Here is a 16,585-nt window from a genome sequence, read left to right as displayed (position 1 = left end):
CTATAAAAGATCTAAGAAGTAAAATAAAAAAAGTATTTGGGGTGCCTGGGTGGCTCAGTTGGTTGAGCATCTAACTCTTGATTTCAGCTCAGGTCATGATCCCAGGGTAGAGGGATCAAACTCTGGGTCGGCCTCTGCACTGAGCATGGAGGCTGGTTGATATTCTCTCTTTCTCTCTCTCTCTCTCTCTCTCTCTCTCTCTCTCTCTCTCTCTCTCTTTCTCTTTCTCTCTTTACCTTTGCCCCTTCTTCACTCTCTAGCTCTCTCTCAAATAAAAAATATTATTTGAATATAGTTGACATATAATGTTACATGAATGTCAGGTGTATAACACAGTGTTTCAACTTCTCTATAAGTTATGCTATATCCACCACAAGTGTAGCTACCATATGTCCCCATCTAACACTGTTATAGTATTATAGTATCATTGGCCATATTCTCCATTGGCTACATTTATTCCTGTGACTTATTCATTCTGTAACTGGAAGCCTGTGTCCCCTATTCCCCTGTACCCATTTTGCCCATCCCTCCACCTCTCTTCTCTCTGACAATCATCAGTATGTTCTCTGTATTTATAGGTCAGATTGTGCTTTTTCTTTTTTTATATATGAAATTTATTGTCAAATTGGTTTCCATATAACACCCAGTCCTCATCCCTACAGGTGCCCTCCTCAATGCCCATCACCCACCCCTCCCTTCCACCCCTCATCAACCCTCAGTTTATTTTCTTTATTCGTTTGTTTGGTGTTTTTTTTAATTAAAATTTTTTTTGATTCTACATTTGAGTGAAATCATACATTATTTGTCTTAGTCTCACTTATTTCCCTTAGCATTATACTCTCTAGGTACATCTGTGTTGTTAAAAATAGCAAAACCTCATCATTTTTATAGTTGCACAATTGTGTGTGTACAGATATGTGTATACATACCACATCTGCTTCATCCATTCACCTATTTATGGACCCTTGGGTAGCTTCCATATCTTGCTATTGTAAGTAATGTTGCAGTAATCATAGGAGTGCATATATCTTTTCAAATTAGTGTTTCCATTTCTTTGGGCAAATACCCAGTGTGATTATTGGATCATAGAAATACTATAGTATTTCCATTTTTAATGTTTTGAGGAATCACCACACTGTTTTTCACAGAAGCTCTATCAATTTGCGTTCCCACCAAGAGTGCACAAAGATTCCTTTTTCTCCACATCTTCTTCAACACTTTTCCTAACTTTTGGATTTTAGCCATTCTGACAGGCGTAAGGTAATACCTCATTGCGGTATTGATCTGCACTGCCCTGTTGATTAGTGATGTTGAGCATCTTATGTGTCTGTTGGCCATCTGTATGTCTTCTCTGGTAAAATATCTTTTGCCCATTATTTAATCAGATTGTTTTTTTGGTGTTGAGTTGTGTAAGTTCTTTATGTATTTTGAATATTATTCCCTTTGGATCTATTATTTGCAAATATCTAAGAAAGTCAAAATTTGAGTATAGAATTGGATTATAGAATCAACTAGATTAAAAACACGGCTGGAGAATTTTCTTAGCAGTGATCATTTGGCCTCATGATTCCAAGACTCCATATTCTGGGCTTAACATACCACCTTTGATGTAAGTCACCATTAGGTCCAACCAATGGGCGTTTAACTCTTTTCAGTGTACCTTCTGTTCAATACCTAAAAATTTCTTAACTCGTTTAAAGCCACATCTTATTACCAAGTTCAGCAAACTCACTTAAAATACTTTACCTTGGGGCGCCTGGGTGGCTTAGTCGGTTAAGCAACCAACTTCAGCTCAGGTCATAATTTCAGGGTATGTGAGTTCAAGCCCTGCATCGGCCTTTGTGCTGATGGCTCAGAGCCTGGAACATGCTTCAGATTATGTGTGTGTGTCTCTCTCTCTGCTCCTCCCCTACTCATGCTCTGTCTCTCTCTCTTTCTAAAAAATAAACATGAAAAAAAAAATAAAATGCTTTCCCTTAACACACATACACACCACATGATGTCTTGTTTGTACCTTTCTTTTGAAATCTTTTCCCCCAAATGGAATTAGCACATACTCATTTCAGACAAATTGGAAATGTAGAACTTTATGATAAGGAAAATGAAAGCTTAGTACAAAGTTAATCACTGCTAACACATCAGTGTATGACTTTCTAGTATTTAAATGCATATTTTACCTAGCTGAAATCATGTTGAAATATAATTTTGTTTTCTGACTTTCTTCCATGTTAACATGATAACAAAAGCATTTCCCATCTTTTTAAATCCCTTTACAAATAGCATTTTGATGGCTGCATCGTGGTATGTCTAGAAGTAGTATCATTTTCTAACCCTTTCTCTATTATTGAACATTGGTGAAGAGCCATCAAATATTCTGTGTTCAGCTACCAATTACTGTTGGTTTTGTGAGTGTGTGTATTGTGTAAATTGTTAGTAGGAGGTTTGGGCTGAAGGCAAATATGCTTTATCTCAACCCCACCTCAATTTAGATAGGATTTAAATTGATCCCTGCTTGTTCCCTGACTCTAACAGTGACACCAGGTTAGGAATTGGGGAAGAGGGAAGTGAAGCTGAGAAGTAGAGATTGAGAGGGGAAAAAAATGAAGAAGGGGAGAGGAAGGAGCTAGAGAGGGAGTGACCTAGAAAAGTGGGAAGAAGGAAAGAGGGTATAGAGTGGGATGAAATATTCTGCTGATTACATGCTTATGCCTGTCAAGATAGAATGTTAACCTTTCAGAATACCATGGGTTAACTAGCCATCCCCTCACCTTCTTTAAAGCCCAAATCAACATTTTTGTACCAACATGTGGATTTACGTGACATATTCCATCTTCTGATATGAGCAGTTGTAGCATTTCAGAAGCCAGCCTTGTTTCCAGGAGTCTGCATTATGTTAAAAAAAAAAAAAAAAAAAAACAAAAAAAAAAAACAAAAAACTCTAGAATTAGATTTCCTGCTGCCCTTTTACCTCCTCAACTGCTTGGTATTAGCACAATTGTCTTCTTGATGGAAGTCCTGAGTTCTTGGCCTCCAACCACAGTCCTGCTCCCCTGGGGCTCACACAGCAGTGTTCTGAAATTCCTACTTACTAGCTCCTTCAATAAGACTGATGCTGAAAGGGCTTTGCTTTTGCTTTCAGCATTCATCACATTCCTTATAAATGAAACATGAATGTAATTCATATTTCTTCTAGGGAGAGAAGTTTAGAGGCTTCATTTATTCATTCATTCAACAAATATTTATAAGGTCCCTTCTGCACTTAAAACACCATGGCAGGCACTGTGAGGGTTACAGAGAAACATAAGCATAGTGACTTGGAGTCTAGTCTACCATCATGTCTGGTTAACTTTACCTTTTCAATATGTCCTACATCTATCCACTTCAGTCCATCCTAACCATAGTAGCCTTAATTCAAGCAATCATTATTCTCTGCCTGGATTACTATATTTTCAAATTTTGATCAGGTTATTTCTGTCCTTAAAAGCACTAATTGTCAGGCCAAATCTCTATATCCTTACTATGACCTATATAAGTCTGTAGAGGATCTCAACCCAGTAAACCCTCAGATAATGTCTCTTGACCCCCATAACTTAAGCCATCTTGAGTTTCTTTCATTTCCTCATGCATTGGTATATCTTGCTACTATGATTTTGTGTGTACTGTTTCTTTGCTTGCAAAATTATTCCCATCTTATTTTTCTAACTCTTCTCCTCTTTACCTCCCAATTAGTCTTCATTATTTAGGTCTTAAATTAGATATAACTTTAACCAGGAAATGTCCCCCATCTCTAGACCATAACTTATTCCTCTTCTTCGTGCTCCATGACACCTTGTACCCTTCATACCACTCATTGTGCTTGTTTATTACTTACTTACATGTGCCTCTAGTACACTAAAAATTCCATGCTGCAGGTATCACATCTTCCTTGTTTTCTGTTGTGTTCCCATCTTATGATACAGTGCCTGGTCCATTATATTTTTAAATGGGAAAATTTGTAATTGAATCATTGTATTATCATTCAGGAACCCTTGCATACACCAATAATGCTTCATATACCATACACGTTAATACACTCCATATTGGGTGAGACTACAAATGATTAAGTGGTAGATGTTTGAGGAGGTGTTATAAGTGTTGGAGATACAACATACCACAATTAAGAACTTAGATCATCAGAACTTGAATTTCTGTCCTTTTCTATTCCTTGCCCCTTCCCTAAACTACCTGCCCACTCTGCCACTTCAAAATTATATATTTAATGATCCACCATAGGTAAGTTGAGAAATAGTATTTCAGCTATTGTGAAAAATTTAGCGTTTGGAAATCTATGCCTTCCAGGAATGTCAACTCAGGAATTCCACAACCAGCCCTACACAGACGATTCCCAGATGAAAAGCTCCACCCCTGACTTTTGGTCTGTCACTGACTCTTACTTTTCAGCCCCCCTTGAAAGTTTTATCAAGATGTGGACGGGGCTGCGGTATACTGTACACCTGTGAGAGGGAATAGGGCAAGAAGTTGGGTGACTAGTGGACAAAATCTTGGAGTAAATCTGAACAATTACAACTTCTCTGGCATTTGCACTAGTATGCCAAGATATTGGTGATTTTAAATAAATTTTGCATAGTAAGTGAAATTTGAACAAATTATGTTTACCAATGTGATCACAGACTAAAGAGAGAGAAAGGAATAAGAGATGAGAGACCAATGCGATATATATTGATCTAAATGATTTCAGTAAAAGTTAATCTTTACTGAATTTGTGACACGTTTCCAGTTTTTGTTTTAATTTTTTTATTTTGTAGAGAGAGAAAGCTGGGGAGAGGGGCAGAGGGAGAGTGAGAAAGAATCCTAAGCAGGCTTCATGCTCAGTGCAGACCCCGTGTGGAGCTCGAGCCCATGACCCTGGGATCATGACCTGAGCCAAAATCTAGAGTCAGACATTCACCTGACTGAACCACCTAGGTGCCCCTGCCAGTGTTTGAACATACATTTTTAGTCCTCACAAAAATATAGTAGTATACTATTCCCTTGTATCGATGAGAAAATCAAAGCCTATAGAAGTTTAATAACTTGTATAAGTCTACACATGTAGGATGTGGAAAGGGTGAGGTGCAATGGACAGTGTGTGATTGCAGGATCTGAAACCTTTAGACCTTAATTGAATAGAGGGATTCAATTCAAACAAGTGGTAGAGGAAGTGGAAGAAAGGGAAGAATTGAAGATAGAGGTCCATGCAAACTGGCAGGTGCTAAGAATCAAAGTGAGCTAGTGAGATCTGGACAATGTAGATGAGAGATAATTGCATGTGGTCATCAAGTTCTATATTCTTAGAACATGTTCCCCCAGTTTCCAGATCCCTTGAAAACTCTCACAGTTCACTCCTGGGAAACATTGCCTGGCAAATGGACAGGAGGACTTTCCAATTTGGGAACTAGAAACCCACCGCTGACTTGTGTCACGTGTTCACAGGGAGCTTTGTAGCTTACCTTGAGGCACCAACTGCTCTTTTACTTTCCCTAATATATGAGAAAATGAAAATATGTAGAAAAATAAAATGGTGTCTCTAAAGCTGTGAAATCCTGTGGAAAAAGGATCTCACAGCAGAAATATTAGCAACTGTCATTGCTGCAACTAGAGTGAGAGTACCTTGAAAGTACAGTTTATAATTTCCTCAGTTCTGGTGCTTTCTTTAATCTATTGATGACACTGTAAATCTCTGCCACAGAGAAAACTACAGACGGGGCGGGGGGAGGGGGGGGCAACGTTCCTGGCCCCCATTGACCTCATAACATGAAAAGTGAATTCAACCCATGGTCAGTAAATCTCCCTGGCTAAAAGGATGAGCACCAAATGAATTTCTTGCTCGACAGCAGCAAACAGCAGAAACCTTTAATATGTGTGGGGCTATTTCTGAGTAATTCCCACCTTCTTTGACATGCCACTATTGGATGCTGGTGATCCATGTTGTCACCACACTGCATAAAGGCTGGCCTAGACTGGTTTTTAATTAAATCCCCCTAAAGGATGGTCAAATCGACCTGTCTTTGCTGAAAGAGTAGTTGTGATCCAGTGTCCTGAGAATACATACTACCCCATGGCCATCCCCAGAGTCTGTCTCATTGCATTTCTGATCAATGTCTTTCTCTCTCCCTGGCCTTTGAGCAAAAGCGTGACGAAAACAGAGAATGAAAACACAGTGCAGTTTCCATAGCAACATTTTTAGAAAGAAAGGAATGAAAGAGGGGAAAAAAGTGGAACTCTACTATGATGTTCGTTCTGAACACCAGTGAATGAGTTGTCTGTTCTAAGCAGTCAGTGCCAGGGTTTATTTATGCAAGAGCAGTAGAGAGGGTATCAGAATCCCTTCAATTCCAGACTTGCCCAGTAGGGGGTGGAAACAGGAATAGCATGATGCCTCGATGAAAGAAAACACAGTCACACATGCACTTTCTTGCTCTGATATTGGTCACGCTATTAAATAATATAGTCTATGAATATTCATTCTGGTATCCTGGTACCTTTACTAACTTTGGGGAAGATGGCATATAAAATGTCTGTTACCTGCTTCAAAGAACTTATTAGCATAAAGGACAAGCAAATATTGAATAAATTTTCCCAAGCAAAGCAATGTACAACATGCCAGTAAAATGCAAACTGAAAGCAAATACTTTGAATGCATGTAGATTGAAGAACTCAGCATTGAATGGTGTTCGTTTGGAAGCCTTCATGGAAAGGAAACATGGTCTTGTGAAAGGGGAGAAAAATGAGCTGACATTAAAACAACAGAGTTCTTTTTTTTTTTTTCCTGGGTGGGGTGAAGCAGAATGAAAAACTCCCAAACTTGTAGGTGCAATAGGTAAAGTATGCCCAGGATGGTGGGGTTAACGTGGCTTTCCTACAATATATTGTCCAGGAAAGATTACAAAATGGTTTGGTATAAGTATTTAAGGAAGAACAGAAATTTACATTTAATTTGAAAGGCCAGAGGAAGTTCTCAGATGTTCTTGAGTCACTCAGGGTTCGTAAGTAGTAAGTCTTGGATTAAAATGATACGTAGTGGTATACAGAATAAATTACTTGGCTAGAGGATAGCCAGTATTAGAGACAGAAGAACCCAAAGTGAATTGTACATGCCTAGGCCTTTTGTATGGAAGGTGTTTCCAGTCATGCTAATAATGGCAAGATTGGAATTAATTGAATATTTCCTCTCGGGTAGACTTCACTTATGATAATAATGCTTGCTACCATTTAAGAGCTTATGACACACCAGATAAAGCAATCAATATATTTCATGTATTATTGAATTTATAATCTTCAAGATAACCTGCAGAGATTTTATTGTGATGCCCATTTTATAACTGGGAAACTGAAAATCTGAGAGGTTTAATGCCCACCTGAGGCTGGCATTTGAACCAGACTCCAACGCTCATGGCCTATCCATTGGAGCACATTGTGATGTGTGCAATAGGTTGGGAGAGGTGAAACTTAGAGACTGTCGTGGATTGGCATTAAATGGGAAAAGGATGAAGTGGAAAACCCCAAAGAAAGAGGACGATGTCAGTGTCATCAGGAGTGATGGAGATATTTGGAAGACAGGACTTTAGTATGTCGTTTTCAGTTTGGGGAGAAGCTGTCCTTGTAGTTTGCATTGATTACATTTTAATTGATAGCAGCAGGGGTAGCTCTGTGCACCTTTTGATAAGCATTCTACAGTTTGAAAATTTTTCAGATATTGTATGGGGATGGGAGCACCCGAGCTAATGCAACTTTCTGGACATGCTAATGTATGCCCTAGGAGGTAAAAGAAGGTCAGCCTGAAAAGAACCACCAGCAGCTGTAGTTAGAATTGTTCTTTCTACCAGCCTTCAGCAAAACGTCCTTTTAACTTTCTTTAGCCCTCATCTTGTGAAGTTGAAGCCTTTTGGTTTAAGTTTTAATAGAACTTGAGCTAAGTGTTCAATCCTAAAATCTTAATATACGTGTCTAAAATTCATCCAAGTCCTTACATAAAGGCATATGAAGAAAGAATGCATTTCATGTTCCTTTGCATATTTTTCTCATTTTTTTTCCAGAACGATAACCCTAGGGTCTAATAGCATGACTTCTGCTTCTCTACTAATTTGCATGGTGAATACTTGATAGTATAAAATATCCATTGATAGGCCAGAAAAGAAAAAAAAAAAAAGATAGTGGCTGTTTCATGTCAACAACAGGGGAATGTGGGTTTGGGTTTAGTTTAATTCTGAACAGTGATAAGAGGGATTAACACTAAGATGCCACAGTGCTGATGCTAGCAGCCTCTCTGTCCCTTGAGGCAAAGTGGAAGTTTATTAGCATGGTGTTGAAAATGGGGATTCTAGAGGCAGGGACCTAAATTCAAGTCCTGGCTTAACTACTATCTAGTTATGGGACTTGGGCAGCAACTTTATATACCTCAGCTTCTGCTTCCTCATCTGAAAAGTGGAAATACTATCTGTATCACTTAATTATGGTAAATAATATTGCATATGAAAAGCATTTAAAACAAAGCCTGGCTCTTTATATGGCTGGAGACTGCTACTAAGAGCAAAGATGGATAGAAGAACAGTGAACCTAATATAGCAGGAGAGGAAAAAGTGTTCCACAAAATTTTAAAGCCACAGTGATGTCTTAAAAATGGAGATACGAGATGGAGCTAGAGCAAAGCCAGAAAATGGATTTTCTGAGGTACACAGAACTGCACAGTACCTACATCTGGTAGGTCATGAGTGCAGTGGGGAGCTGCAGACTGTAGCAGGCAGAGAATGTATTTATGTGTGTGAATGTGTTTGTGGGTGCACACACACATACATATTCTTTCCCTCAACACTAACACAAATTTGCAGAGATAGATTTATCCTCTTTCCTCCTTGCTCAGTCTTGAGTATATGTGAAAAACAAAATATCAGAGGGAGGCAGAGAAGGCTTTAACACCTTCACATTCACATACACAGAACAAGATTTCCCAATCAAAACCAAAACTGACAACAGCAACTATTGTTAGAATAATGTCCCATTTACTTGTAAGGGATAATGTCATCCTAACAGGGATCCACTTCATCGTTTGCTATGACAGTTACTCTGGCAGTTTTACAGAATATAACTTTGACAAGTAATTTCTCTAATTACTCTGGTTGTTTTTGTGAAACCACACCCAGGTTAGACTTGTTTAAATACTACAGTGTCTGTACAGAATGGAAAATGCCCTTTTGTTTAGCATCAAAGATCTGGAAGGTCTCCTATTTTGGAGGTAAGCAGTGGGTCACTCTAGACCCTTCAGTCATTTCAAAACCCAGTTGTCAATGACTTTGGGCAATGCAAGTACCTAAAATTTTGTTCAGCTTACAATCCATAATTGTTTCTCTCTTACGTATTTTTATTCCTACATCTTTTTTTTTTTTTTAGAAAAAAATTTTAATGTTTTTGAGAGAGAGAGAGCGAGAGCAAGAGCGCATGAGCAGGGTAAGGCAGATAGAGAGGGAAACACAGAATCCAAGACAGGCTCCAGGTTCTGTTGTTGTCAGCACAGAGCCCAATGCGGGGCTTGAACTCACAAACCAGGATATCATGACCTGAGTCAGATGCTCAACTGACTGAGCCACCCAGGAACCCCCATATGTCTGTTTTTAAAATGTTTGTTTGTTTGTTTGTTTGTTTGTTTGTTTTGAGTAGAGGGGAAGGGGCAGAGATAAAGGGAGAGAGAGAATCTCAAGTGTTCATCAACTTGGTGCTTGAACCCATGAACCCTCAGATCATGACCTGAGCCAAAATCAAGAGCTGGAGATTTAACCAACTGAGACTTTCAGGTGCCTCTCCTTCTACATCTTTAAACTTGGAATTAGAGTATCACTATGGTATATCATACTTTATTTTTTCAAGCTAATAACTTTGTATCAAGTTTCAATCCATCCTTCATGTGGGCTAAACGGTTGATAAGCTATACAATATGCTCCCTTCAATAGCTTCTAAACAAATAATTGAATGCTAATATTGCTTTTTTTATTAAAAGTTCTTAAGTGTTAAATCAGTTGCAGATTAATTGAAACTTTTCGCCATTTTCCCTTTTCTCTCCATAAATTAGCTTTTACTTTCATTTTCTCTCATGGACCTTTCCCTCCTTCTCTTCAGGCATTCTCAGAGGACATCTAAAGTTCTTTGGCTCTGTAGTTTTGAAGTGTGCAATTTGGAAGGAATGTGGGTCTGGAGGGAATTAAATTAACTAGAAGCACTCTGATTTTTTATTAAATTGCCTCTTTCAAAGATATTATAGAACATTCCAGGTATTCATTTTTAAATTTTCTTCAAAAAAGGGAAAAGGCATTAAAGTTCAGACAATTTTGGTTCCTTTTTTCCTTTACTTTTAAGGTTTGTACTCAAAATACCTTTATCACGTTTTTATTAGAAAGCCCAAAACATTAAGAAAATCTATTTATTGAATTTTATTTGGCAAAAATAAGAGACAGAAAATGAAGGATGCAAAACAGCCGGAAAATGAAGAGAATATAAGAAACAGAACAGTAAGGCATGGAGGAGCTATATCCTGAAGCAAAGGGTGAAAATCTCAAATGATAGATACTGTAGTGGTCAGAAACTAGTAGAATAATGTGCCGAAAGAACAAAGAACATAGGCCTGCAGAGGAAATCAAGTATCAGACTGTAAGAGTTTTGTGAAGTTTGGGTAGAAAATTCCATAAGGGGCTATAATGGATAATGAGGAGATCACCAGTCAGCTTATATCCCCCCTTTGGACTGCTACAAAGTAAATGTGTGATTGTGAGAAATGAATGAGAACTGTCCTTTTGAAATAATCAACATGACCCAGGCCTTGGCTGGACTAATGTATCCTGTCCTGGGATTCTTTATTGGAGGCTATGCTTCAAAAACACCTCAAGAGAAATGGAAAAAAAAAACAATTAGTTGAAGACTGGCCATTGAACATCTGTACATTTGACTGTGTAAAAACTTATCATGTGGATAACTAGTTTAAGTTTTCAATTATTCTCATCGCTTTTAGTTTGCTTGCTTCATGTAGGCACCCAAAGAAGGTATGGTATATTCAGAGAATTAAAATGATGGTTCCAATTTAGGAAATGGCAGATTGTTTCTGCTGAGACAAAACTAATCCTGCCATTCTTTTCTTAAAATACTTCAGTGCATTCCAGTTGCCTTAGTATGAAACCTAAGGATCACTTGAAAAGTCCCTCTTTTGGGGCCTGACTTCCTGGTGGGCTAATTATTTTCATTATTTTTTCATACCCCTTTTTTCTCCAATCATTCCTGAACAGTTTACATTTTCTTAATAAACATAATATATTCTACCATGATTTGAGGCCATTCGGCATGTTGTTCCATCTTCTAGAAAACTCTAACTATGATCTCTGGTCGCTTGTACTTTTAATTCAAGATTTTTCTCAGACATTAGGGCATCCAGACAACCTTTCCATGTCTGACTTAAAGGCCCTTCTGTGGTGTTAGTACTTCTCCCCCCCCCCCCCCATAGTTTGAATGTCTTTGTCCATTTTTCCCAGTAGACTGTAAGTAACTTTAAGGAGATGCCATATGATGTGATCAATTTTTGGTCCTTATTGCCTAGCAAAGTGTCTGCCACCTAAATCTACTAATTATTCATTGGTTGAGTGCACTGCCAAAGGAATTAGGTTCATTTTATTAGAAAGGAAGGCTGAAGAGATAACACTCAAGAGGAAAAGAGAGAATTCACGAGTTACGTATCTAATCAATTGGTGATACATAGACCGTTTTACTATTGTGTGAAATGAAAAAGTCAAAGCTTTCCTAAAAAGGGTAAACTACCCTACAACACTTCTAATTATACCTCTATTTTATGATTTCAAGTTGTCTTGTATAGTTTTATCTTTCTCCTCATTATAAGCTGGTGTGTGTTTGTGCGTGTGTGTGTGTGTGTGTGTGTGTGTGTGTGTGTGTGTGTGTGTGGGAGGGAGGGAGAGAGAGAGGGAGAGAGATTTTTCTCTGTTAGAGATTTGTACTACTACTTCCTCTTTTTTTAAAAAAATATCTCTCAAAGGGCCTGACAGTATCATGTACATAGTAGGCATTTTATAAGTTTATGTTTAATGAATGAATTTTTGGATGAAATAATCATGGAAGATAGGCTTTGTGAAACTGTTAAAATTAAATAGCAAATGATGTCAAATCTATAATCTGTTCTTTCTACACACTGGTCATAATATTTCTTTAACATATAAAAGAAACTGACATCATAAAGAATGAGGCTATATCCCATACTTTTTAAATTTGTCAGTGGAATTAAATATTCTTCAACAGAAGTTCATAGCTGTAGAGTAGACCATATCCAGTGGATGGTATCCATACCAATGAATTGAAATTTATAAATATGAATGTTTGATCTCAAGCAGAGAGAAGTTAACTCATTACGTTTGACTTTCAATCCCAGGTTTTAGGGGTATTACTTCTTTAAATGTAGAGATAGGGTTTAATTATAGAACCCAGGATGCAATTATCCTGGAAATCCGTACATAACTGAATAAAGTAGTAATTTGCAAACTTTAATATTTGAACCAGAACCATGGACATCGCCTGAGAACTCCTTAGAAATGCACCTTATCAGGCCACTCTAGACTTAACAAGTCAGAAACTCTTGTAGTTGGGCCCACCAATCTGTGTTTTAATAAGCCCACCAGATGGTTCTGATGAACAGTAAATTTTGAAACTCATTGGAATAAACTTTTCACAGCACCAACTAGGAAGTTTAGATGTGACTGTGGAAGCACTTGAGGAGCTTAGGATTTTCTAGCCTTGAGCATCCCCTAACTGCCAGTTATTTTCATGCTCCCTTTAAGTGCTACCCCTGGTATAGTTCACATCGTCATGCCATAGAAAACACCAAGAACTGTTCATCATGTGTGGCAAAAGGCCAAAACCTACCTGACTCTCTGTTGACTTAGCAAGTTTTAGAATAACTAAGAATATGAGTTTTCATCAAATTGAGGATGCTAAAAAATGTATTCACTCTTCCTTTATGCTATATGACGATATATGCAATGATAAAACAACTTGATAGTTGGCAAACTTACGTGTTCGGTCACAAAATCAATTAGACAGTGGGATGAATTCTTCAGTGCCTTTGAGACACAGCAAATACCTTTTTTTAAAATTTTATTTTAATGTCAAGTGTCAATGCAGTTGTGTTCCTTTACCATATTATTTTCATCTTTATGCTGTTTTGTTAAAGTGTTTTCTTCTTGTCTTCATCTCTTTTCTGATAGTCTCCTGCTTGGTAAGGGAGGTTTATAGAGTATTAAAGGTTTTTTGGGAAATTCTACCAAAGTGAGATGTCCACCCACATCTTTTGAATACTCTCAAAAAGTTGACTGCTTGTCCTTAGATTATGATATCAATATTAGCTCTGCAGTCTTGTAACATTACTTGCTGTTCGACTCCTCTATTTGGAGGGATGAATGACAAAAGTTATTAATGAAACAAGCATACTGTTTGTGGAGAATTTTATTTTGGTGCATGATTTTGGTGGCTAATTTCTTTTTATCTTAATGTCTGTGGAGGAATATGGATTTTTAAAAAAATATGGAACATAATTTCAACTCTTCAGATCAAAGGCTAAAGCAAAAATATTTAAATACTTGTGATATTCTTATACACATCACACATGATAGAAAATGAAAAGTTATAGCTCCATTTTCTTGTATCTCTAGGAAGCCATAAAAGTGCACATGTGACTCAGGTCATCTCATAAAGAAAAAATAATATGCAACATATAAAATACGGAGATATTTAATAGGATTATAAAATCTGGACTACCTACTTATTTTGTAGTAGCAAATTTATTCATTATCGTCGCTATTTATAATAGTAATATCATTATGAATCTGTGCATATATTAAGAAAAGACCACTATTTGCCTTATCCACAAAAGGAAATTTTCCCTCTGGGATTTAATTGTGGCTTTTGGAAGAGAGAAGTAAAATCATTATGAAATGCAGAGATAGTCATACCTTTCTGCTCATGGGTCGAACAATCATTAATATTTATGTGAGGATTTTATTTTGAGGGAGAGAGGAGGGGGTTAAATAGAAGATTCTCTGATGAGTACAAGGTGTGAAAACAGGTATGCAATACAGTGCTCTGACACATAGATCACTAGTCACTTGGTGAAGAGGAAATGTTCTCCCTTGAGCAAGATAATATAATACGTCCTCTTTTTTCTTTGTTCATAAATGAGGAATAAACAGAAGGCTGCCTCTTCATGAAACTCAGGAGGTCCCTGGTACACTATATGATGAGAGATATGGAGAATCAGGATAATAGTGGCAAAAAAGCAGGTTTCTTCTTGCTCCATTATTTGTGACTATGTGTATTCATTGGCACAGAGTGCACCTTACCTTAATCTTGATGAGTGTGGCATTCTCTTCTGCTTGGTTTCTCTCAGCTGAGCACAAGCTATTGAGGACACCACAGCAGCCAATCCCTTTTGAAGTGAACCACTTTAAGCCCTTTGGTCTCTTTTGCTGGTGCACATATCCATATGACATTGTGAGGATTTCATACTTTTAAAAGTGATTTTGTTAGCTGTTGTGAACTAGTGATGAACTGGGTCAGACGAAGGCATAGACCTGAATTTCTACAGTGATCACAATCTGCATCAAATTTCAGTTTGTGTATGTGCGCTTAATAATTAAAGACTTTCCTTGTGTCACTTAAGAGATCTCATGAATGAATTTGATGAATTGTCAGGACTGGGCCAAGAGATAAGAAAAAGTCCAGGACAGAGCTGTCTTTCATGAGTCAGGCACTGAGGTCCTGACATAGCACCATAGATACTTCTCTGAGTCAGTACTGAACCATTGCCCTGTTCCAGTAATAACATGGGGATAAAATAAAACATCCTCCAAGGAGGCATTTAGTGGTGAGCTAAGGCTGAGAGCCTTCAAGGACATTTATCTCCATAGTAGCAATGTTTGACTCTTTGCGGTTTCCACAAGTCTTCGTAAAAGGCATTGATCGCAACTGTCAGTATGATTAGAGGAAGCACTGATGCATAGCATGTATGATTAAAAACAAACAAACAAACAATTCATGCACTTAACACATGTCATGAGAAGGACATTACTCTCCTGGGGAAAAGATAAATTTTTACGTTTTTAAGAGATGCTTTTTATTTTTGATGTTTTTCTCCTTAAATGGCTTTTACTTAAGATATAATCCAGTCTGAGAACAAAGAAGTCCTACTTGCTCTGTGATCTTAACCAATTCATCTGACTTCTCTGGTTCTTATTATCCATAGCTTCAAAAGGAAATTGTTATTTCTCTACTGTATTCTCCACCTCCAAAATTTATGGAATTCTATAATCGTCATTGTTCCACATAAACATTTCAATAAACATTTCAGGATTTGCCCTATAGATTCAAGTGTTAGAGTGATCATTAAACATTTAGTCCCTTCCCCCATGGCTTGTAACCTATTAAGTTGTGAGGAAAGGGATGTAGAATACAAAATTGTGTAAGACCTAGTCTTTGACCTCTGGGAATATTTAACGTACTATGTAATGCAAGGAAGAAAGTGTTAAATTTCATAAGGAGTTTTCAAAAGCTATTATCATACACACCAGAGTTTCTCGATCTTTCACTGTTGACATCTGAAACAGATAATTCTTTATTGTGGGTGGCTTCTTGTGCATTTTGGTACTCTTGGCAACATCCATATCCCAGTAGATGCCAGTAGCATCCTCATAATTGTGACAACCCAAAATGTCTCTAAAGATTGCTAAGTATTACCTGAGGATCAGACTTGCTCTGGTTGATAACCATTGCACTAGTGAAAAGCAGTCACATCTGGGGAATTTTCAGAAAAGACCCATTTAGGGAGGGTTGATGTGACCTGGGTCTCAAATTACAAGGGTCTCAAATTAGGGGCTCCTGGGTGGCTCAGGCGGTTAAGCATCCAACTTCGACTGGGGTCGATTCTCGCGGTTTGTGAGTTCGAGCCCAGCATCAGGCTCTGTGCTGACGGCTCGGAGCCTGGAGCCTGCTTCACAATCTGTCTCCTCCCCTCTCTGTCCCTCCCCTGCTCATGCTCTGTCTCTCTCTGTCTCTCAATAATAAATAAATGTTAAAAAAAAACCTTAAAAACAAACAAACAAGGGTCTCAAATTATAAGGCTGCAGAGATAGGTTGCAGTCATTTTTGCAGGATCTTGATACTCTTGCCCTTGGGGAATACTCCAAGTTTTGAGATAAAGAATGAGGCTGGGGGTTATTTTAAATGAGGACGGTGGTTCAGCATTGTTATTGGGGTAGGACAAAACTGGATTCAAGCTCTGGATGCAAAACTTTAGTAGTCGTGTGACCTTGGTCAGGTAATCTAATAGTTCCTGTTCATGATGAGTATTAAATATAATAAGGTCTTTAGCACTGGGTCTGGCATACGAGGCATGTACCGTGATTATCATGGTAACTCATGCATTAACCACAGGGTCTTGACACTCTATAGTCTGATTGTGAGTTAGGAATTTTGTTGTAAGTATCTTGTTATTCATAATGAAATACTAACA

Source organism: Panthera pardus, unplaced genomic scaffold (genome assembly GCF_024362965.1).
Source record: "Panthera pardus isolate Hobbes unplaced genomic scaffold, ASM2436296v1 HiC_scaffold_16, whole genome shotgun sequence".
Lineage (NCBI taxonomy): Eukaryota > Metazoa > Chordata > Mammalia > Carnivora > Felidae > Panthera > Panthera pardus.
This window is presented reverse-complemented; position numbering follows the sequence as displayed.